Source organism: Primulina tabacum, chromosome 3 (assembly GCF_025594145.1).
Source record: "Primulina tabacum isolate GXHZ01 chromosome 3, ASM2559414v2, whole genome shotgun sequence".
NCBI classification, from domain to species: Eukaryota; Viridiplantae; Streptophyta; class Magnoliopsida; order Lamiales; family Gesneriaceae; genus Primulina; species Primulina tabacum.
In genome coordinates, this window is record NC_134552.1 from 34,195,995 (window position 1) to 34,220,608 (window position 24,614).

The window sequence follows — 24,614 nt, forward strand, 5'->3', positions numbered from 1 at the left end:
AGATACTTCCGCAATAGAGATACATGAAAGACATCATGTATTCCAGATAGAGAAGGCGGTAAAACGAGTCGATAGGCACGATCTCCTATCTTCTCGAGAATCTCATAAAGACCGCCCTTTCTTGCCAAATCTGACAACACCTCTGAAAGGAGAAATCTTCAGAAATACTCTGTCTCCTGCCTCAAATACTAGAGTTTGACATCAAACATTAGCATATTTGGCATGTCTGTCTTGAGCTGTCTTCATTCTCTTATGAATCAACTTCACTTTCTCAGTCATTTCTCGAATCATATCAGGCTCAATCTCAGGTACCTCAGAAATATCATCCCAATAGAGAGGGGTTCTGCACTTTTTGCCGCACAACGCTTCAAATGGAGCCATCTCTATACTCGTCTGATAGCTGTTGTTGTACGAAAACTCACAAAGAGACAAAAAATCTTGCCAACTAGTGCCAAAATCTAGCACTACAGCTCTAAGCATATCTTCCAATGTCTGGATAGTCCGCTCTGACTGTCCGTCAGTCTAAGGATGATATGCAGTAATAAGGTGCAATTTAATACCTAGAGCTTGCTACAAACTGTGCCAAAAGTGCGAAGTAAAATGAGGATCACGGTCTGATACAATCAACTTCGGCACTCCATGCAATCTGACCACTTCTTTGACATAAATCTCTGCCATCTGGTCATGTCTGTACGTCATCTTGTACGGAATAAAACATGCTGATTTGGTTAATCTGTCAATCATGACCCAAATCGCATCACAACCTCAGGAGGATCACGGTAGCTTCGTCACAAAATCCATCGAAATGTGATCTCATTTCCATTCAAGAATAGACAAGCTATGCAACAAACCTCCTGGTTTCTTTCTTTCTGCTTTCACCTATTGGTAATTCAGACATTTGGATACAAACTCTGCAATATCTGCTTTCATCAGTTTCCACCAAAACTGTCTTTTCAAATCATTATACATCTTTCTGCCACAAGGATGAATACTGAATCGACTACTGTGCGCTTCTGACAATATCTGTCGTTTCAAGTCTGAAACATCTGGCACAACAAGACGATTATTCACATACAACACATCATCACGAACCTGATATTCTGATCGAAACCCTGCTCTGACCATCGAAATAGAGTTCTGCACATTCTGATCAATTCTCTATGCTTCTTTAATTCTCAGCATCAGTTCTGGTTCGACTTTAATAGTATAGAGTCTCAACGATCTACAATCTGTTTCAAATGCTAATCCAAAAAGACAGCAATCTTCAATCAAATTTGAAACACCAATCGTCGATAAGGATAAAGAACATACCTTTCAACTCGGTGCATCAGCTGCTGCATTGGACTTTCCCGGATAGTATTTGATTTCACAATCAAAATCTTTCAATAAATCAAGTCATCTTCATTGCCTCTTATTCAGTTCTGACTGTGAAAACAGATATTTCAGACTCTTGTGATCAGAATAAATCTCAAACTTCTCACCGTATAGATAATGTCGTCATATCTTCAATGTAAATACGATGGCTGCCAATTCAAGATCATGAATTGGGTAGCGAGTCTCATGTGTCTTCAATTGTCTCGAGGCATAGGCAATGACATGTCCTCGCTGCATCAAAATGCAGCTCAATCCTCTGTGAGAAGCATCACACTATACAACAAAATCACCAGTACTTGACGGAATAGTCAACACCAGAGCACTAGTCAATCTCTTCTTCAATTCTAGAAAACTGGACTCATACTCTTCTGACCAAACAAATGGTGCATTCTTCTGAGTCAACTGAGTAATCGGCTTTGCAATAGTGGAAAAATCTTGAATGAATCGATGATAGTACCCTGCTAAACCCATAAAATTGCATATCTCTGGCACTGATGTCGGTCTAGGCCAACTGATCACTGCCTCAACTTTGCTAGGATCAACAGAAATACCGTTTCCAGATATAATATGACCCAGAAACACACCCTGTCTCAGCCAAAACTCACATTTCGACAGTTTTGCATACAATTTCTCAGCTCTAAGAATTTTCAACACAGTTCTCAAATGTTCAGCATGATTAATCATATTCTTGGAATAGATCAGAATATCATCAATAAATACAATCACGAAATCATCAAGATACTTCTGAAATACACGGTTCATCAAACCCATAAATACAGCTGGAGCATTCGTTAAACCAAACGGCATGACTATAAACTCATAATGGTCATACCTTGTTCTGAAAGCTGTCTTCGATATATCAGAATCTCTAACTCTCACTTGATGATATCCAGATCTCAAATCGATCTTGGAATAAACAGAAAGACCCTGCAACTGATCAAATAAATCATTGATACGAGGCAAAGGGTATTTGTTCTTTACCTTAGCCTTGTTCAATTGCCGATAGTCAATGCAGAGTCTCATTGAACCGTCCTTCTTTCTGACAAATAGTACTGGAGCACCCCAAGGAGAAACACTCAGTCTAATGTAGCCCTTGGCTGTAAATCTTCTAACTGATCTTTTAATTCTTTCAATTCAATCGGTGCCATTCTGTATGGAGCTCTAGAGATCGGAACTGTACCAGGTACCAATTCAATGCTGAATTCTACCTCTCGAACTGGAGGCAAACCTGGAATCTCATCTGGGAATACATCAGCAAACTCACATACCACTGGCAAATCTGCCAATGATGGCCTCGATTTCAGTACGTCTACTGAATACACAAGGAATCCCTCGTAAAATTTCCATTCATCAATCATCTCAGGTATGAATCTCACGATCTTCTGGAAACAATCTACGGTAGCTCTATACTTGGTCAGCATATCGATACCAATAATACAGTCAAAATCAGACAACCCAAGTACAATACAATCTAACTCAATCTTATGCCCGTCATACTGTAGCATACAATGTTTCACAAAATTCACTGATATAAGACCTCTCCCCAACAGTGAAGAGACAGATAGTACAGTAGATAATGACTCAACAGGCAATATATGAATCAATGCAAATCTTTCAGAAATAAATGTATGGGATGCACCTGTATCAATCAATACATAAGCAGGATAACCACAAAGAGAACAGTTACCTGCAACAACATTATCTGGTGCTTCCTGTGCCTGTTCTTCAGTCAAAGCAAACACTCTGCCCTGCTGTCTCAGAAGCTGGCTAACAGTCTGACTTCCTCCTGGCCTTGGCTGTGACTGAGTAGTCGGTGGTGGCTGAAAAGAGTGAACAGCTGATGATTTTCTATCAGTCTGAGCCACTGATCCAGATGATTCTGCTCCCTGGGATCTCTGGGAACCTCTCTGTGGACATACTCTAGCAAAATGTCCCTGCTGTCTGCAGATATGGCAACTACCAAATACTCATTGGCATTGCTCTGTGGGATGTCTTCCTCCACAAGTCCTGCAATAAGCTCCTGTATAACTCTATTTGGAACCACTGGAGCTAGAGAAAGTGCTGTCAGACTTCTTGAACTGTTTCCCTCTGACTCTCAACTGATCTTTCTTCCCACTGCTACTACTTCCACTCTCAAATCTAGGAGGGGGTTGTTGGAATGGGACTGAAGGTTTGCTGTTTCGGTGCTGGAGGAACATACGAAGCTCCTTTCTGCCTAATCAGGCCAGCTTCAGCTCATTTTGCTCTGTTCAGGGCATCAGCAAAATTGTTCGGTCTTCCAGTGTTTACCAATGAAAAAATCTCAGGATTCAGCCCATTGATAAATTGATCAGCAACAAATTCATCATAATCAGCAACATGTGGAGCAAAACGCAACAAGGTAGAAAACATACTCCTCAATTTTCAACTGACCCTATCTCAAATTGGCAAACTCTGCTCCCTTGTCTTTCCTGTACGATACTGGGAAAAATATTTGATAAAATTCAATCTTAAAGATTTTCCAAGTGATAACTGTACCTCGGTGTTCCAAAGCCTTCTTAGTCGTGATCCACCAATTCTTTGCAACGTCATGCAATTGGTGTCCGCTCAATCTAACTCTACGCTTATCTGTATAATCGAGTGAATCAAACAGCATCTCTATATCATCGAGCCAACTCTCACACCCAACAGAATTCTCTGTGCCCTTCAAGGTCCGCGGTTTAAACGACTGAAATCTCTTCAGTAGTGTTTCCATAGGAGTTGCTGTAACATCCATTGGATTCGTCAAAGTACTACCCTGTTCTGGGATTCTTCGAGGAGGCATATCTGATTATCAAAATGGTTAGCCACCAAATACAACAAATCTGTTTCAGTCCTCCTCTGATCATCTTACTGCTGATCAAGAATCGGTTCTAATTCATTCTCAATTCACACATGTTTCCAATCAAATAAGATAATCAGGTAAATATGTATTAAAGCAGTAAAACATACTAGCATAGCAAAAGCAGGAAAGAAAACTCAATCTACCCCGTTCACTAGCTTCTATCTCAGTCTAAGGAACCTACTGCTCTGATACCACCAGATGTGGGGACCCGAACCTAATTCGTCTTCTTAATCATTATTAAGAAAAGGATCAAATGTAACAATTAAGTAAATTGGCTCAAAAAAATTTTTTAAAAATACATGAGTGCGCAACATATGAAATAAATCTTATTTCATTTACAAGATCAACATCTAGATCAAAAGTATAAGTCTTGTACAATAGTAAGTCATAAAAAACTACTGTTCATTCCCTACGTATCAGGTAGTGGAATCAACTCTACTTCTAAGTCCGGATCTCCATGCTAATCTTGATCTCTCATCCTCTTCTTGACCCTGATCCTGTCCCACCTGTCGTCATGAACACATACAAACACAACAACACCCTAATAACTCCGGTGAGAATATAATTCCCAGTATAAAAAACGTATACATGCAATCATATAACAAATGTAAAGGCATGAAACAGATATCAATAACATGTATCATAATCTGAAAGACATGAATCAATATAAAACTGTAAATCAACTCTTGACTCATAATCTCAGACTCGACTCTTCTCTAATCTAGGGATCCCGGTTCCTGGACATTGGCACACTATATCGAATCTCAGCAATAGAAGTCGATATAATCCTAAGCAACATCGATATAAACCAAACATCCAGTGTCTTGGCACATCCGCCAAAAACTTGGCACTTATGCCAATGACTAGGCGCATCAGCCTATGACTCATTACATGCTTTGCTATAAAATAGACTAAGCATATCAATCTCATGAATTGCAAACATCAATGCAATAAAATAAAGTATGTGGTTCGAGAAACTCAATTCAAATCTAACTTGAGTCGTATCTTCCCGGTTCGACATTGATTTATACCTTTCTTTTCGTAGTTCTGACGAAGTGGAGGTCTTGAAGTCGAAGTTGTCAATACTCAATCTGGCAATGACAATATTGAGGAGTATAATGTCAATATACAACCCCATCAATACTGGATATAATCAGAACTCAGTCTAATTCTGTTTCAACGGCATAACGGCACAATCTCGATATACCCAGCAATACAATATCAATCAGATATCAATCTCAACAACTCATACTCGATAACAAACTTAATCTGATATAAAATCTGTATAATCTCAATCAAATCAAATCCGAAAATGATGACAATTTCATATGGTATCCGTTCTTCGATCTGATTTCAATTATACAATGACAACAATCTCAAGTATAGATAATAATAGTCATATCATGATTCTTCTCATATCGGATTTTCAAATCATATCAAAACATAAGAAAACTTACGTCCTTCTGTTGCTTTTGTTGATAGAAACACTGTACTGAACTCAGATGGAAAATCAAACGGTTGGATTTTGCAAAATCAGAATTCTAGTCTTCTAAGGAAACTTGAAATCTCCTAAACCTTCCTCGTTCCTTTTTGCTGCTGAAAATATGTATTATGATGAAGGATTGTTATATATATATTTCATGGAAAAGAACAAGTGGCTAAATCTTTATGTTGCACGTCTCTCGCATGTGCGCAACCTTCCCCAGCGCATATGTGCGAGACCTACTGGTCTCGGCATTCTTCATATCCTCAGCTCGCGCATATGCGCGTCCTCTCTTCGCGCATATGCGCGAGGTTCTCTGCCATGCTCGCGCATATGCGCGCATCCTGGTCGCGCATATGCGCGAGGTTCTCTGTCTGCCTCGCGCATATGCGCCCTGCTTGGTCGCGCATATGCGCAAGGGGTTCAGTCCTCGCACATAACAATGTCTCCTCTTGTTCTCCCCGGTCTGTTCCTTTCCGTCTATAATCACGTCAATTATCAATAAATCATTTCAGATTACAATCATCAAAATCTCGGGCATTACAAAAATACTTTTAATAAATAGGTTTAATATGAACATGCATAAACTTAAACATTTTCTTTCTTCATATAACTTTCCTTTCATCATACGCGTTTCTTTTTTTGGGAAATCAGTTCATTAATTGTGATCATCCTTTCATCTTTCGGTTGATTGATCAATCTTAGATGTAACCATGGTACCAAATGATGGGGCAATAGTAGCCACTTTCTGTTTTGCGCCTTGGCCTATAGTTGACAGGGACACAAACAACTACTTTTCCGTTTCTGGACCATGGTCAATGAAATTCGGTATTGGGTTCCCACGGGGTTTTGTCCCGTAAAATTATTCCACTGGGGCTTTGTCCCTCACAAATCCCCATTTCCTTACCGTCACAATCAAATCATTTTATTCAAAACATTTTCATCATTTCGATCAATTTATAAAAATACATTCATAAATATCATTTTCTTTTTAAACCAAGCATGCAACACATCTTTTAGCATCTATCATTTTTCATCATAAAATTCCATAAGCTTTCAAAAAAAATATTTTAACATTCATTACAGTTATCGGGACACTGCCAGGGCACATAACATTTTTCAGGTGTAAAATAACCATTTTGCCCCTGAAACCCTAGTTTTCCCAATTTACCCCTGGACCTTAAAATTTCGACCCGAATCCATCCAAACTTACCATAACACCTTAAACCACACCCATTAACATTTCTTAGATATAAAAATAAACCCATTGACTAACTTTTGTAATTCTTTTTAAAACTTGAATCGAAGTCTTAGTTTTAACTTGAATCAACCTGAATCTTAACCAAACTTTCTCATAGCTTAATAACACCAAACCAGCCCCTTTACAACCCATTCAATCCATTTATAACCCTTGTAAATGCCTAGAAAACCCGCTGGAATTTTCTGCACTTTTCGACTAAACCCTAGCCTCCAATAAGCTCACTCTCATTCGATCCTAGCCCCAAACCAACGAGACCATGCCCTAACCGACAATCCTAGGACCAAGACCGAACCCAGTACCCATCCTAGACCAAACTAACCATTCATGCACGAGAACATTCATGGTTTGCCTCGATCGCACGCGCAGCACGGTTGCGCGGCCAAGATGTGCGGCTCCTACCCTTGCCCTTGCACCAGCCACCCCTCAACCTATCTAGGACCACTCCACAGCCCTCCTAGGTCACCTAGATGCAGCCCCCCCCCCCCCCCCCCCCCGGCACATGCATGCACCCTTCAAGAACCAAAAACCGAACCCTAGCTCCCTCGAAAACCCAATTTCGTTCAACCCCTTGTCCTTCCTTTCCACCCTTGCACAACCCCATCTAGGACCTTTTAACAATCCTTAAATTATGCCCCTATCATCCCTAACCCAGAAGCCCTTTGTGCAACATCAATAATATGATTTATATGGCAAGAAACCCAAGATTTTCCATGTATATATCGTAAAAAAGAAAATATTAAAATGATATCAAATTATTCTTGCAAACATATATATTCACACGTATTATGGTATGAATGATGAGAAAATATGGAATAAGGTGTGTCTTTGCGTGATTCACGCACGAAAATTCAAGTCTAGATGCGAGGGAGCGTTGGCGGAGAGACGGGGAAAACCTTGCTTCGTTTTGCCCTTCAAAGTCCAACGTGAAAGTGCTTGGGAATGTGTAGGTGTGTGCGTGTGTTTCTAGGGAGGAGAAAACCCTAGGTTTCTATGGCCTATTAGTGAGTTGTGTAGGATATTTTAGGGCTTGAGAGTCAAGTTTTGATATAGATACTATGGTAGCCAATTAGACCCAAAAACCATAATATAATAGGCCCATTAGAATGTAGGAAGAATATATCGTTTAGAAAAATTTTCGAAAATATTAACCGACTTTCCAAAAAGTTCTTATTCTTGTCAAATTTCGATTATCGATTTAAAATATAACTCGATATGCAAAAACACCTCAAAAGACACAATTTTCAAAAATCATATATTAATTATACAATATATTAAATAATTAAAATTATTCATTTAATAAAAATATTTTTTCCTTTAAATTTTCCGGTCTCCGTTCCTCAGTCGCGTCTCGAATAACCGTAGAAATACTGATATTTGCATTCCAGGAAAAATTCATATTTTAAACATGTAAATATGTCTACAACATTTAATTAACGTAATTAAAATAATTTAATTAGGCCTTTTAATTTTTCTCAGATTTAAATGCAGTTGGATTACGTTTCCCATTTTGGACTTTACACTTCTAGTCAAGATGCCATCGCACAGTATATATATTTACCTACCACACATCGCCTCAAAAAGGTAAAAAATAAAAAATAAAAACATGCGGTTTTTAATCTAACGTTTTCAAATACTCACACATATACATGCATGTATGACATGTTCACCTGGATTTATTATACAGTTATTTAGGACGCAAGGCGTACTAAAGCACTAGGGTACTGTGGAGCCTAAAGAGTAAGGCACAAGACGAAGTATACGCTTTATCGAAGTAAAGCGCATTTGGCATACATTTTAAAATTCAATATATATAAAGGTATTTATAATATAAATTTATAATATTACATAAATTAAGATAGCAAACATTATAAATAAAAATTCATTAATAGATAATGTAGCGAAAATTATAACCAGAAAAAACTTTAATAATCTAAAATTCATTAGTAAGTCATCAATTCATGTGTCGAAGAAATTAAATTAAAAGTTGCATAGAGGATTACAATATCATCTAAATCATCATATTCTTCTTCATCTTCATCAACTATATCATCATCATAGTGGGAGGATGACAGTAAAAGTTTTCATAGAGGACTTCTGAACTTACTTATAAAAAAGTCTCGCATAAATGTCTGACAACAGGGTTTTTTTATCATTAATTATCCATGTGTTTTGCTAATTTGGCTTCAAAATTGGTTAATCTCGAGTTCATTTTTATCTATTTAAAAAATATCAACTCACTTTTTTAAAGAGCACGCTCATGCGCCTTTCGGATGCATCACGCCTAGGCATAGGCACATGTTTAAGCAAGCTTGTTTCAAGTGTTGCGCCGGTGGGTGCGCCTGGCAGGGCCTGTCGCTAGCCACAGCCAAGTGCACGCTTTTAATAACCATGATTTAATATTTCTTTGGTATTCACGGAACATTTAGAAATGCAAATGTTCAGAGTTCAATGTGGAAATCTGCATCAGATTCTTGTTCATTTTACACTTCTTCAAATGGAAAAGTGTTGAAAACCAAATCTGGTAGCGAAAAGTGCAAGTAGTTCAATGTCACCATGTTTTCTTGCTTCATTGTCCAGATTATGCAAAATTTCATCTTTAAGTCGACCCAAATTTTACTCTGTTGTCGGATAACAATTCGTCTATACCTGGACGGAATTTCACAATTGCATGTATTCTTATAACAGAGGAGTATGATTAGCTCAAAAATAAAAATTTTTAAACTCTAATAATGACACCAGACGGCAATCCACAAAGTCTTGATCACGTTACATTTAGTTACACAAGAACCAAATGCGACTAGATCAAAAGCATGCAGATGATGTATGACTCACTCAAAGTGGCACCTTTGGTAATTTCAAAATGGATTCAGATCAAAGGGAGAATATTATTGTCACATTACTGTGATAATTGATATGATATCATCTAGACCATCCTTTGGTCATTGCACTCGGGTCCATACCAAATGGTGCAGATGTTCCACATCACCGTTAGTGATGGTGCGGTATCATCTAAACCACTCCTTGGTCCTTTTAGACTAGGTTGGAGATCATGCTAAATCTTTGAGAGTAATTATGTGGCATTGTTTCTTGACCATTATTTGATTCTCCCATACTGGGTCGGACAAGTATATTCAATTTATAGATTCTGAACATCTGATTTTAGTCAAGGAAGTTGGAAAAGTACTGTCTCTGATTTTTCATTTAATGATGAAAGCAAGAATACTTCTGTCGAGGCCCGTATTTCGTATTTGAAAATTTGCGGAATAATTTAAAATTTTTCTTTAAAAGTAAATAACTTGCCTCATTCATAAAATAAACTGATAAAAATGTTTAAATGTTAAAATAGCAGCGGAAGTAAAATACTGTTCCAAAACAATCACTTAAAAATATTTCAACAAGACAAAATGAGTTTGAGCATAAAAATGGTAAATAAACTGAAACATGAGGTACTCGGGTTCCTACTACTGCCGACCCAAGCTAGCTCACTAGTCCGTGCCCTCGGTCCCGACCTCATCCGTACCTACAACAATCAAGTCTAGTGAGTCTAAAGACTCAGCATGCATATATCGTGAATAACAAGTAAAATATATCATAAAATTTCATGCCATGTAAAGATATCATATCGTAAAGCGTAACGTGAAAATCGTGTCATGAATAATTATAAATACATGCATAACTTAAAATCGTACGTAAAATGTTTGCTCGATAGAGCCCAGTCATAAAATAGCATATCATAATTTTCTGTTGAGATAATGTTCTACGCAAGTGGCCCATAACGTAACGTAACATAATATGCACGTCTGATCAGACTAAACCACAGTATATTGGGCGGTAAAGATCATTACAGCCCTTGGACTGGATATCCGTACCCATACATGAACATGAACCGGTCGTAAGTCACCGGGTGAAGTAATAATCCCATAAACTGAATCCTATAAGCGTGAGGTGGCCACAAGACATATAGCATATATCTCAAAAATAAATATTTTATATTTTATGCACGTAATATAATAATAAATCCTGTTTTATTTTACTAATTGGGTTGGATCGTTCCCAGGCTCGCTGCGACCTAATTCTATTATGAGAAACATGCAAATAACTTAACTTGACCAACACTTCAAAATCGAACTAAAAACGAGACTATTATGCCCAACAAACTTAATATTCAACCATGGCTTCGTACCAACCCGAACCCACATTGAACCGTCATTTAGCCATGATTAAAATACACCCAAAATACTGGAAAATATGACCCTAGGTTGTAGTACACGAAAAGATGTGAATGGTGGCCAAAATCGTGAAACGTTCTTTGGAGAGTCACTTTGGCACATTGCACCGTAAATTCTCGTACGACCTCTAAACTCAACCAAATCACAAACGGCCAAAAACATGACCTTCCTAACTCAATGAGATACTTTTCAGTCCAAGTCCATAGGCTAAAAGCCAACCAAGAACTCGAAACAAGCCTCTGAACTGAAGGCACAGTTGCTGTCAAAAATACAGCAGCAGCTGTTGTGCTTTCTTGCTTTGTTTACGAGGCTATTGGCCATTGGGGCTTGAACCGCCAACCAAAGCCCCTTCCAAACATCCTAAGGTGTGGTTCGAACTATGGCTAAGGGCCCTAGGCCAACCACAATCCAAACCAACGCCTACGACGATCCCAAGCTTCACCCGAGAACACACATGGCACGTGTGGGGATGTTGCTTGTTTTGCTGTCATGGATCATTCCAGTGGCCATGTGATTGACAATGGCATGATCTAGACATCATGAGGCATTGTGTGAACCATGGCTAAGGGCTAAAAAGCCAACCAAGATCCACACCAACCTCGAAACCGAGACTACACATGCAGGGAAAAGAAAGGGGATCGAAGGGGCACTTGTCTTGTTTATTTTAAAAACCGATGGTACCATGAACCAAGCCATGAAAGGTCATCTTGGTCACATCCTAGACATGCTAAGGAGAGGTTATAACCATGGCTACAGCCCCTAGAGCAGCCAAGATCTGAACCCTCGCCTTAGACAATAAACCATGCAAATCGAGACACAAAATGACATGATGGGGAGTTGCTGTCAAAACTCGTTGCTGTGGGGGGGAAGGGACTGAAACCAATGAACTAACACCTTCCTAACACACCCCATATCGTGTCTAAAAGCAGCCTTGAGTGCCTAGAACCGAGCCAACCCCTGCAATCACAAAAGCACTACAAAACCGTGAAGAACAAGTGAGAGCCAAGGAAAATCTGTGCAGAATTTCGAAATTGTTGTCAAAAATTTTGGTTTTTTCCATGAAATCGTGATCATGTAAGGTTTTAAAATATTTATATAACTTTATTGAAGAGCAAAGAAAAATATAGACATGCCTTGGATTTGTTTGAAACGAAAACAAATCAATTACGACGAACACAGCGCGGCGGAGACGGAGTTCTCTTTTCTTGCTTGTTTTCTCTCCTCTTCTTTTCTCTAGGAGACTCACGATTTTTTTTCTTGCTGATAATCTCAGAATTTCGAGAATATGGAGAGGAGAGGAGGCTAGGGAATGAATGAGGAAGTTGCGAAATGAATGGGAGGTTTGAATGGCAAGATACAAACTTTTCTCGTGCCCAAACGCAGCGGAAGTTTAAAAAATTCAATAAGTTTTGGAAAAAATGTAACAATTTGATGGGAATGATGTTGGATCTCAGTTTTCTCGTGCCTAAACGCAGCGGAAGTTTAAAAATTTTATTTTATTTTGACAATCAAAATATATATGTTTGAGCACTCGTATTGTTTTATGATTTAACATTCATAGGGCATTAGAATTTATACCTTTGGTGAATTAATTCACTTGGCTCCAACTATTCCGGGGTTAGCAGATATAGCTCTTGATGAATTCCCTACGAACGTTCTTCAGAAACTCCTTTCTTTATTCTTCTAATCAGGTCCACGACTAGATGATTTGTTCCTCTTCTAATTTGCACTAGAAAAATTAGAAGAGATTTTACGTTGGAGATCAAAGTTTGAGAGACGGCTCAAACATTTCCCAAAGAGAAGTTGCCGAAATTTGGAGAGGAGGAGGAGAGTGATTTTTCGAAAATCACTATGATGGAGGCTAGGGTTATGGCTTGATTATTACCTTTTACAATTAAGTCATTACCTAATTCATATAATTAACATTAATGGGCTTGATTAATTAATTGGGCTAGTCCAACTAGTTTAATTAATTAATCAAAGTACATTAAGAACTTTAATTATTTAGTATGTTGGACTTATACTCCTACAAGCCCATTAAACATACTTCCCACCAATTTTAATTTAATATTTAATAAACTCAAATTTTGGGCTTAATAAATTAAATTGATTATAAATTCAACATTTGAATTTATTATTTAAATTATAAATTCAACTCCTTGAATTTTATCACCTCCAAATTTTAATATTTAATAAACCCAATTTTGAGTTTAATAAATTAAATTCTCACATTTTATAAATTCAACTCCTTAAATTTATTCTCCCAAATTTTATAAATTCATAAATTCAACTCATTGAATTTATTTTCTCAAAATTTAACTATCATAAATTCAACTCCTTGAATTTACTATATCATAATATAAATTCAACTCCTTGAATTTATTCTCTCAACGGGAACAAATGATCCAGTGCTTGTGTGACCTTCAATGGTTTAGGGATACAGCTAGCCGTGGGTTCACAACTCTTTGTGATTCAGAATAACATTTATTCTTATTCGGGCTTACCCTAGTTAGCCTCATTCTTTTCATCAACACCTTGATCAAGAATGTCAGAACTTATTTCTGATTGCACCCATCGGATCATGGTAATAGCGTCTAGTAACATCGCCCCATAATCCCCTAGGTATCACTGAGAGTGCCTGCAAAAATCAGTCGATTATGATTAACGTACAGTATGGTCCCTTCATCTCATATATCCTGATCGAATCTGCAACCATTGGTTCATCGAGGGTTGCATAATAATTCGATAACTATGTGATACATATAAATAGTGGTATCGCATGTACTATTAGAGAACTCCTTCTCTAACGTACATCTCATACTCTGGCCAGAAATTCCACGCACTATAATTTAATCAGATCACATAGGTTATCCACACCACCCGTAGGTGAGCGGTGAATTCCCGACTACAATGCACTGGCTCCTACATGTGTCGCAACTGTACCCAACCTCGCCACCTGACGACTCTCCGGAGCCGGTAAACGAGTCAAAGCACAGCCCTAGCATATAGAGCCTCAGTGTTGTTCCGGGTCGTAAAGACTAATGGTGTACAATCATAACCACGGACTTATCCTCTCGATGAATAATAATCACTTGGAAAGTCCGAGGGAGGGTTGTTCGGTATAATCATCATATGAGTACCCATCTGCATGTTTGGACATCTCTATGCCTTTACCAAGAAACGCAGTACACAACATCCCAGATGCTAGTCTTGAGCTCAAGCGACCTTTATCCTTATTTTAGGCGACTGAATCGACTAGGAACGAATTTAGAATATGCAGTGTTTACAAATGAGTTTCAACATCGAATTACGATTCATTTGTATTAAGGCATAATTAAGGACTTTATCTATGATGATTGCATGGGTATACAAATAAAGTAAAATGAAACCATTAAAAAGTAAATTATATTAAAATAAAGATTGTTTATTACACTTGAGTCAATAAATTTCTCAGCCAACAGTTAGCTTACAGGGCATCTATTCTAACAAATGCAACATCATTTAATGTGTATTCCATGAAATACAGGACATATTGAAAAGATTGAAAGGAGAATTGAAGCAAATCATAAAAAAGTACAATGGTGCATGCCAAGAATCAGTAACTGCTGGAGAAAAGGTAAATTAAGTTACAATATAAACCATGTATTTTATTGATAAAAATGAAAGTACTGGAAATACTGAAGCATCCCATAATATGAAATTAACTAAAACATTTTTTTAATACGTGGAAAATGGAGGAATTAAGTAAGCTAGCAAAAGGCAGCTTTTGCCATTGTGGAAAGGGAGAAGCAGAAGTGTAAATCTACCGTTCAACTAGCACAAAAGGCACATCATATAGCAGAATTGGAATCAGTAACGAGAAAGCTTTCGGAGATGAAGTTCAAACACGAAGTGTAAGGTTTAAAAAGCGATAATGTAATCCAACTGTATGCAAATATAAAAAATATAGGAAATGCTTAATTAAATTATTTTAGTTGCATTAATCAACCGTGATAGGCATGTTTACATGTTAAAAATAGGAAATCCTATTAGAATGCATAAATTAGTGTTTTCAAGATTATTCGAGGCGTGATTGGAAACGGAGACAGATGACTGTAAAGGAAAAACTTTTTTATCAAATATTTATTTTTAATTATTTAATATATGATATAATTAATATTTAAATTTAATAAAAAAAAGTGTCTTTTGATATTTTTTTACATCTCGAGTCATTTTTCAAACCGGCAATCAATTTTTGACTAAAATAAGAACTTTTCGGACACTCGGTTATTTTTTAGGAAAATTTCCTCAACTATTTATTTTTCCTACGTACTAATGGGCCTATTATACTAAGTCTAATGGGCCTAGAGGTATATCTAGGTATTTATGTCAAAGCCTTGACTCCCAAGCCTTTTTACTCTGCATAATCTCACGCACAAAAATTAAATAAACTAGAGTTCTCCACCCTAGCAGCACCCGCACACCAACACGTCCACGGGCACTCTCACGTCGGTTTTGAAGGAAAAATCAGCAAAGGTTTCCCCGTTCCTCCGGCATTGCTCTTTCGTGTCTAGACTCGAATATTCGTGCGTAAATCACGCAAAGACATGCCTTACACCCTCGTTTTCTCATAATTCACATTATATTATGTATTTTTACATGGTGTTGCATGGCATATTATAGATCAAATGATTTCTTTACGTTTTTCTTGGTTTCTTGCATAAAATCTTGATTTTTTTTCAAGTTCATGATGTTTCTTGATGATATGAAGGGGCTGCCAGGTTTTGGTGGTTAGGGGCTCGAATTAAAAAAGGTTTAAGGGCCCTTAGGTGCAAGATTCAGGTCTGGTTGGTTCTAGTATGGTGCAAGGATAAGGGCCGATCGGTTTGTGTTTTTAAGGGCTAGGTGTGGTTTGAGGATTTGTAAAGTGGGGAGATGTGTAGGGGCTGTCCAGGCAAGGGGCTGGGCTCGTGAGGGTCTAAGCCATGAGCCATGATGGTCCATACACGGCCTGGATGAGTGTGGATGGGTAGGCACATGGCTAGGACTCGATCTAGCCATGTCGCACAGGTCTTGGTGTGAACCATGCACCAGGACGTGCATGGCTGGTTAGGGCTGATCCAAGAGGGTTCTATGGGTTTGTTCATGGTCCTAGGGTAGATGGTTAGGGTCTGGTTTCTTTGATTTGGGACTAGGATCGAAGGAACATGTGTTGGTAAGGGCTAGGGTTTGGCCGAAATAAGTGCAGAAAATTCAGAAAGGTTCCAGGTTTTATTAAGGGTTCTAAATGGTTTGAATTGGGTTGTATAAGGTTTGGTTATATGTTATTAAGCTATGATTAAAGTTTAAGAAAGTTTAGTTAAGTTTCGGGTTGATTTGGGCTAAAACCGAGACTCCGGTCCAAACTTTAAAACAAATTACGAAATTTTACTCAATGGATTTAAGTTTACGTCTAAGAAATTATTAAGGGTGTGTTTTAAGGTGTTATGGTAAGTTTGGTTTGGCTCGTGTCGAAGTTTTAAGATCCATGAGTAAGATAAGGAAGTTAGGGTTTCAGGGACAAAACGACCATTTTATACTTGAAAAATGTTAGGAATCCTGTCAATGTCCTGATAACTATAATGAATCCCAAAAATGTTTATTATGAAAGGTAATTGAATTTTATGATGAATAAGTGATGAATGCTAAAAGACGTTTTGCATGTTTGGTTTAAAAGAAAATGTAATGCCCCGAAAATTGGAAGGTCCACGCGAACCACATGCATGCAATTATTAAATTCCTTTGTATTTTAATTAAATGTTTTAATTGCATAAATTAATTATGTTGTGCATATTGACATGTTTAAAATATATTTTTCTACATGGTTGCATTAAAATATATTTTTAAAGGATATTCGAGTTGCGATCGAGGAACGGAGACCGAGGGCTGAAAAATAGAAAATGTTTTTATTAAATAATTGATTTTAATTATTTAAAATATGAGTGTTGCTTTTTCATATTTTTGAAAATATGGGGTTTTGAGATGATTTTATACGACGGGACGTAAATTTTACTGGTGTTGGTTTTTCAACAAAATATACGAACATATGGGCAACCCGGCTAATAAATTCACAAACTTATTTTACTAAAAATATTTTAATATTTTAATTAAATCCTAACCAAGCACTAATGGGCCTAAACTTTGCTTAATATGCCTAAACCTTAATTGGTGATTTAATTAGTGTATAAATATATGTAAACCCTACACTTTTCAACTCAAACACTCGCCCCACGTTCTGAAAGTCTCCCCACCCCCCTTACACGATACACACACAACTTCTTTTGAAGAAGAATTGTCGGATTTTCAAAGGAAAGCATCAAGGCCATCGTCTCCTCGTCCCCCGTTCTTCGTCGTCAACGTTTATTCGTGCGTTTAAAATGCAAAGGCACATCATACATCTCTTTTTCTCATCCATTATATCGTAATATCATTTTAAATATTGTGTGCATGAAGAACATGAAGTTATTTTTCTGTATTTTCGGATTATTGCACTTATAGGTGTTAAAACTCATGACTTTGATCCAATAAACAGTTTTATGCATGTTAGGGGCTGCATGATGTTAGGATATGATCAAGAGATGGTTATACATGATTTTAAAAGGGTCCTAAACTCACTAAACATGCTGCACAACAAGCACCATGCGAGAATCATTTTTGCTGCCATAAGGTCATGGTGTTCGGGTTTTGTGTACAAGGGGCTGGCTTGGTCTTGGCTTGTAGTCAGGGCTAGCCAGGTGCATGGTTCAGTCGAGGGGCGAACCTTAACCAGGTTGGGGCTGGAGTCGTGAGGGTTGGGAGGAGTCCTACTCAACTAGGACTCCTACCCGAGAGAAGAGGGTAGGTCGCAGATTTGCGCGGCTGGTGCAGGGTCGTGGGCTCTGTCCAGGGTTCACGAGCTGGGCTAGGGTGTCTCATTAGGGTCCTAAGAAGGTGCACTAGAGGTTGGTTCGGGTGCTGGGGCGTTGGCTAGGTCCCTAGGCGCATGGATCTAGAGTCCATGCAATTTGCAACTCTCGGCCAGCATAGGTGGGGAGTGGGGGCTTTGCTTTCTGGGTTTGGGATGGTTTCTAAGGGAACAAAGGGTCTAGTAGGGTACTCTAGCGGGTTGGTCAGAGTTTGGTTCAACATGGTTTGAGGGCGACTCGAGAAAATCGAAAGATGGCTCGGGGTCGAAGTTTATAGGTCATAATAAGGTTTTTCAAATTAAAATAAATCGAAAAATGGCTCACGGGGGTCGAGTCAGGATTCATAAGGGATAAAATAATATAAAAAGACTAAGTTTTGAATTTTGGAATTTTATATTAAAGTTTGGGATTTTCGGGATTAAAACACCGTCAAAACGATTAATCATGAATTTAATTAAAAAGCCTAGTTTTTAAGCTAAATAAAATTATGATAATTTTAATTTAAGCTTAAATAATTATTTGGGACATGTTAGAGTCAATGAAATCATGAAAAAATTCAAAACGTAAAATGTCACGTCCAGGGGTAAAACGGTCATTTTACACCTAAAAATTAGTGAACATCATGGCAGTGCTCTAAATGTTGTTTTTATGATATTATGATTATTTGTAAATGTTTATGAAATTTTACATTATGAAATTATGAGTTTTAAATGTCTATTGGATTTTTATGATATAAGGAAAACATTTAAAAGACATTTTGCATGCTTGGTTTCAAAAACAAAAAGGTTATGCTATGCATGATTTTATAAAGTAATGAGAATGTAAACATTGAAGGAAGTGAAGTATTTGTGACTATTGAGGTATGAGGTTTGAGGTAAGAATGGGAATATCGTGAGGGGAGAAGGCCTAGAGGGAGCCCATTTTTGGGAAAAGGCCCCAGAGGGAGCCCCAACGATCGTATTCTATTCGAAAGAGGATAGTCCAGGGCCCAGCCGACCGGTGAGAGTGTTGCTGGTGTCCCCCGGCGCCCAGTACTGCGGTTTTATGTAGATGGATCCATCGAATTTTTGAAGTTTGAGGAAAGTCACAATTAACGATCTGAAATCAATAAAGGGAAAAGGAAAATGTTTATAATCTTGAAAAAAGTTTTATGTCATGTCATGTTGAGGAAAAAGAAAGGAAAAGGTTAAGGTTTATGTTTGCATGTCTGAAAAAGTTATTTTTACGTAAAAATATTTTCACTGTTGCATACGATTTTATACGTATTATTTAATATAAAGATTATGGTGTGTTGAGTCTTTAGACTCACTAGGTGTGATGGATGCAGGTGAGTTTGAGGGAGGTCTTGATGGATGAACTGACTGGACTGAAGTTGCACACAACCCGAGGATCAGCGCTTCTGCTTTTCCGCATTTATGATTCATGATTTACGTTAAAGATATTAAGACTATTTATTTATGTGTTTCAGAGATTTTGAGAGGTTTAGTATGGGCTATACTTTTCAAATTTATTGCTTTTTAGGTTTGGTAATCGTTTGACGATTTCATTTTTATGACTATTTCACTTGACTTTTAAAATGCTAGTTGGTTGATGTTTTTTTTAATGGTTAAAATATTTTAATAAAAATATTTTCATGGATGTTGAGGGTTCGGCCTAATGGGTAGGTTTTAAAAAAATAAAAAATTTCTAGTACTTTTAAAACAATAAAAAGGGGAGATGTTTCAGTTGGTATCAGAGCAAAGGTCCTGTAAAGGGTTGTGTCACCGTCAGTGTAAAGTGCCCTAAAACTTCTTGCTTGAAAATTTGCGAAAAATTAAAAATTTTCTTTTTAAAAGAACTTAAATGGCCTCATTCATAAAATCACTGGTGAATCAAGTTCAATATTTCAAAATATTGCAGCGGAAGAAAATAAAGTTTGCCAAAAATCACAATTTAAAAATATCCAACGACTGATAAAATGTTTGCGGAATAAAATAACAACTGCTGCTCTGAGGTCCTCGGGTGCCACTACTGCCAACCCAAGCTGGCTCACTGGTCCCCGCCCTCGGCCCTGGCCTCATCAGTAGCTACAACAATCAAGTCTAGTGAGCCTAAAGACTCAGCATGCATATATCGCAGGTAACGAGTAAAAATCTGAATTAAAATATGCATGAGATAACATATCCTGTTCTGAGGCATGCTGAAAATAATCTGTATTGAGCAATCATAATACGTGCATAACTGAACTGATAATCACAGTAAAAAAAATGTTTGCTCCTTGGAGCCTGTACTGAAATAACTGGTAAAATTTTCTGTTGAGATTATGTTTTACGCCTGTGGCCCCTGCACTAAGCTGAACTGCTCGGTAACTGGCTACCGGGGAGGCTGAAGCTGAACTGAGCTGGCCGGTCACTGGCGACTGGGTGGTACCATACTGAACTGATCGGTCACTGGCGACCGTATAAAATAACACTCCCACATAGTGAATGAACCACAAGCCATATCGCATAAATCTCAAAATAATCATTTTCTATTTAATGCACGTAAAATAATTAACTGGTATAATGAAAATGTCCCGTAATTTTACCAACTGGATTGGATTGGATCGTCCCCAGGCTCGCTGCAACCTAACTGTGCCATGAAAAATATGCAATAGCTTAAACTTGACCAACTATGCAATTTAGTTCAAAAGATGCGATTATGACGCCTAATGACTTCGCATTTAATCATGACTCCGAGCCAACCTGAACCGACACCGAACCGACGTATAGTCATGATTAAAATACGCTGAAAAATCATAAAATAATGCTCCTAAAATGATAGGGTCGAAATCTAGGTGGAATGGAGGCCAAAACACGAAACGCTCTTTCGAGAGTCAATTTGGCACATCGCACCGTAAATTCTCGTACGACCTCAAAAATGAACCGAATCACAAACGGTCAAAAACATGACCTTCCCAACTCAAAGGGGCATCGTCCAGTCCAAGGCCATAGGCTAAAAGCCAACCGAGAACTCAAACGAGCCACCGAACCGTCACAGCAACTTGCTGTAAAATTCCAGCAACTGTACAATCGTGTAACTTGTGTTGTTTTCGAGACTACCGGCCATTGGGGCGTGAACCACTGACCAGAGACTCTTACCAACATCCCAAGGAATGATTCAAACCATGGCTAAGGGCCTTAGGCCAGCCACAATCCGCATCACACCATAACTCAACCGAAACTCCAACCGAGAACCAACGTGCATGCGTGTGTAGTGTTTTGCTTAGATCGATGTCTTGCGTCGTTCCAGTGGCCGTTTGATTGACCATGGCACGATCTAGACATCTAGGAGCATGGTATGAACCGTGGCTAAGGGCCATATGCCAACCAAGATCCATACCAAGCAACCAAAACCGAAACCGTATATGCTGAAATTGTAAGGGCCGAAGGGACATAGGGGCGGTTGTGATGTTTTTATTAAAAACCGATGAGCCATGGACCAAGCCACCAAAAGGGCAACTTAGTCATGTCTTAGACATGCTAGGGGAGTGATCTAACCATGGATATAGGCCCCTAGGGCAGCCAATATCAGATCCTTCCTCCTTGCCAACAAGCTGAATTTCGAAACTCAAATGGACCAAATGAGAAGTTGCTGTCCATTTCTGAATTTCCAGCAACCAGGGGCTTGAACGAAAGGACCAATCTGATCCTAATGCATCCTATTACATGTATTGAGGTCGCCTTGGGAGCCTGGAGTCGAACCAATCACCTGAAACTCACAAACCAAGAAAAACGTGAAGCTTGCCAAGAAATATAAAAAAATTCTGCATGTGTTGTTTTCAAAAGTTTTGACATGGATCTCGATTTTTGCTTGAATAAACATGATCATGTACAAAAAAATAAATGATAATATGACTTGATTGAGGTTTAGAAAGAATCTAGACATGCCTGGTTATCGTTTGAAATGAAAACGAAAAGAAGAGACGAGACGGCGCGGAGGAGACGGAGTGGCTTCCTTTTCTACCTTACCTTGCTCTCGATTTTTTCTCTCTTCTTTTTGGCTATGTACCTCACGATTTTTACCTCTGAAAATGAGTCTGAATTCACTCTGAATTTTCGAAAAGGAGAGGGGGGAAAAGATGGTTAGGAGGGTGAAGGAAGTGGGTGCAAGATATAAGGAAGATCCAAGACCAAGTCTTCTCATTTTAAATTTTGAATTCTAGTTTGATATCAAATGAGTTGGTGGATATTTCTAGAGGTAGTGGCCGATTTTCGCTTGTTTTCTAGTCTAGGATATGTCCATTAATTTAATTAAATTGTGCTCTCAAAAATCCTAGAATTATCCTACAACTTACATGCAAAGAAATGGTCAAAAGGTTGCTGAGTTGGCAATTAAATTGTCTAGCAACTATGGGGGCCGAAAATTGCAATAAAATGAAGGGGAAATATTGTTATCTAGTCAACTAATAATCCTTGAAAGCCTTACTAATCCTTTAAATAATTTAGTGAGCTAACCCCTTAATTAAGTAACTTAAATGAGCTCATTTCTTAATCACCTCAAATAATTAAATTAAATCCTCAAACCTCCCTTTCTAACTTAAATGAACTTACTTGCTAGCTAAATTAACTTCTGGAAATATTTTCTGGATCTTAAATTCTATCTCAAAACTCCAACTCTAGTCCGGCCTCACTGAAATAACTGAAATGCTAAAAATCAAACTACTGAACTGAAATAATGAATAATTAACTTCAAAGAAATGCATTTAAAATAATCATGCAATGAAGTCAATTAAATTTTAAAAATCTAGAATTATGCATGGCTTATACATAGACTGATTTACGGGTTCTACAATCCTTCCCCCCCTAAAAGAAATTTCGTCCTCAAAATTAGAACTCACCGAATAACTCAGGATATCGACTTCTCATCTCCGGCTCAGACTCCCACGTAGCTTCCTCCTCTGAATGGTTGAGCCATTTGACTTTGACTCGCTTAACCAACTTGTTCCGAAGTTTCTTCTCCTGCCGGTCTAGGATCTGCACTGGTCTCTCCTCATAAGACAGGTTCGGAGTAAGTTGCAACGCCTCAAAGTTCAGCACATGCGAAGGGTTCGCCATGTACTTTCTCAGCATGGAGACGTGAAAGACATTGTGTACTCCGGCCAGATTCGGCGGAAGAGCCACACGATAAGCAAGCGTCCCAACTCTGTCAAGGATCTCAAACGGTCCAATGAATCTCGGATTGAGCTTCCCTTTCTTCCCAAATCTCATGACACCCTTCATAGGTGCCACTTTCACGAAGACATGATCGCCCACTGCAAACTCTAACTCTCTCCTTCGCTGATCGGCATAACTCTTCTGTCGGCTCTGAGCAGTCCTCATCCTATCACGGACCTTGACTACTACCTCTGCTGCCTGCTGGACAATCTCTGGACCCAACTCTGCTCTCTCTCCTACTTTATCCCAATGAACAGGAGATCTGCACTTGCGGCCATACAGTGCTTCAAAAGGAGTCATACCAATAGAAGACTGGAAGCTGTTGTTGTAGGTGAACTCAACCAGTGGCAAGTTCGACTCCCAACTCCCTGAGAAATCAATGACGCAAGCGCGAAGAAGATACTCCAAAATCTGAATAACTCGCTCCGACTGTCCATCTGTCTGCGGATGGAAAGTTGTGCTAAACAGCAACTTCGTACCCAAAGTCGAATGCAAACTCTTCCAAAATGAGGAAGTGAATCTGGGATCTTTGTCGGATACGATCGAAACCGGAATACCATGAAGTCGGACTATCTCTCGGATATACAGCTCTGCATACTGAACCATGGTGAAAGTCGTCTTAATAGGCAAGAAGTGCGCTGATTTGGTAAGACGATCTACAATCACCCAGATAGCATTCGATCCTTTGGCTGACCTCGGCAATTCGGTCACAAAGTCCATGGTAATGTTCTCCCACTTCCACTCGGGAATAGGAAGAGGCTTGAGCAAACCTGCTGGTCTCTGATGCTCGGCATTCACTAACTGGCAAGTCAGGCACTCGGATACAAAACGCCTGATGTCCTTCTTCATCCCTGGCCACCAATACAATAGCTGCAGATCTTTGTACATCTTCGTACTCCCAGGGTGAATAGAGTACGGGGACATGTGGGCCTCTGGTAGAATATCTGCTCGGATAGAACCACTGCTAGGAACCCACATCCTGTCTCGGTATCTCACAATACCGTCGCTGACTGTATACAAGACACTGCCCTTGGCTTCATCTCTCTTCTTCCACTGTGCCAACTGCTCATCTGCTGACTGACCACTGCGAATACGGTCAAGAAGGGAAGACTGAATGGTCAAGGTAGATAGACGAGGAACTCTACCTCGAGGATAAGTCTCAAGATCAAACCTCTGCATCTCGATCTGAAGAGGTTTCTGAATCGTCAAATGAGCCATCACTGCGACTTTCCTGCTCAAAGCATCCGCAACTACATTAGCTTTACCCGGGTGGTAGCTAATGTCACAATCGTAGTCTTTCACAAGCT

The 24,614-nt window shown here is 38.6% G+C and overlaps 1 pseudogene; it reads left to right on the forward strand.

The window, feature by feature from the left end:
• LOC142538243 (U-box domain-containing protein 52-like) overlaps positions 1 to 24,614 on the forward strand; it is a 50,243-nt pseudogene that overhangs the window by 12,544 nt on the left and 13,085 nt on the right.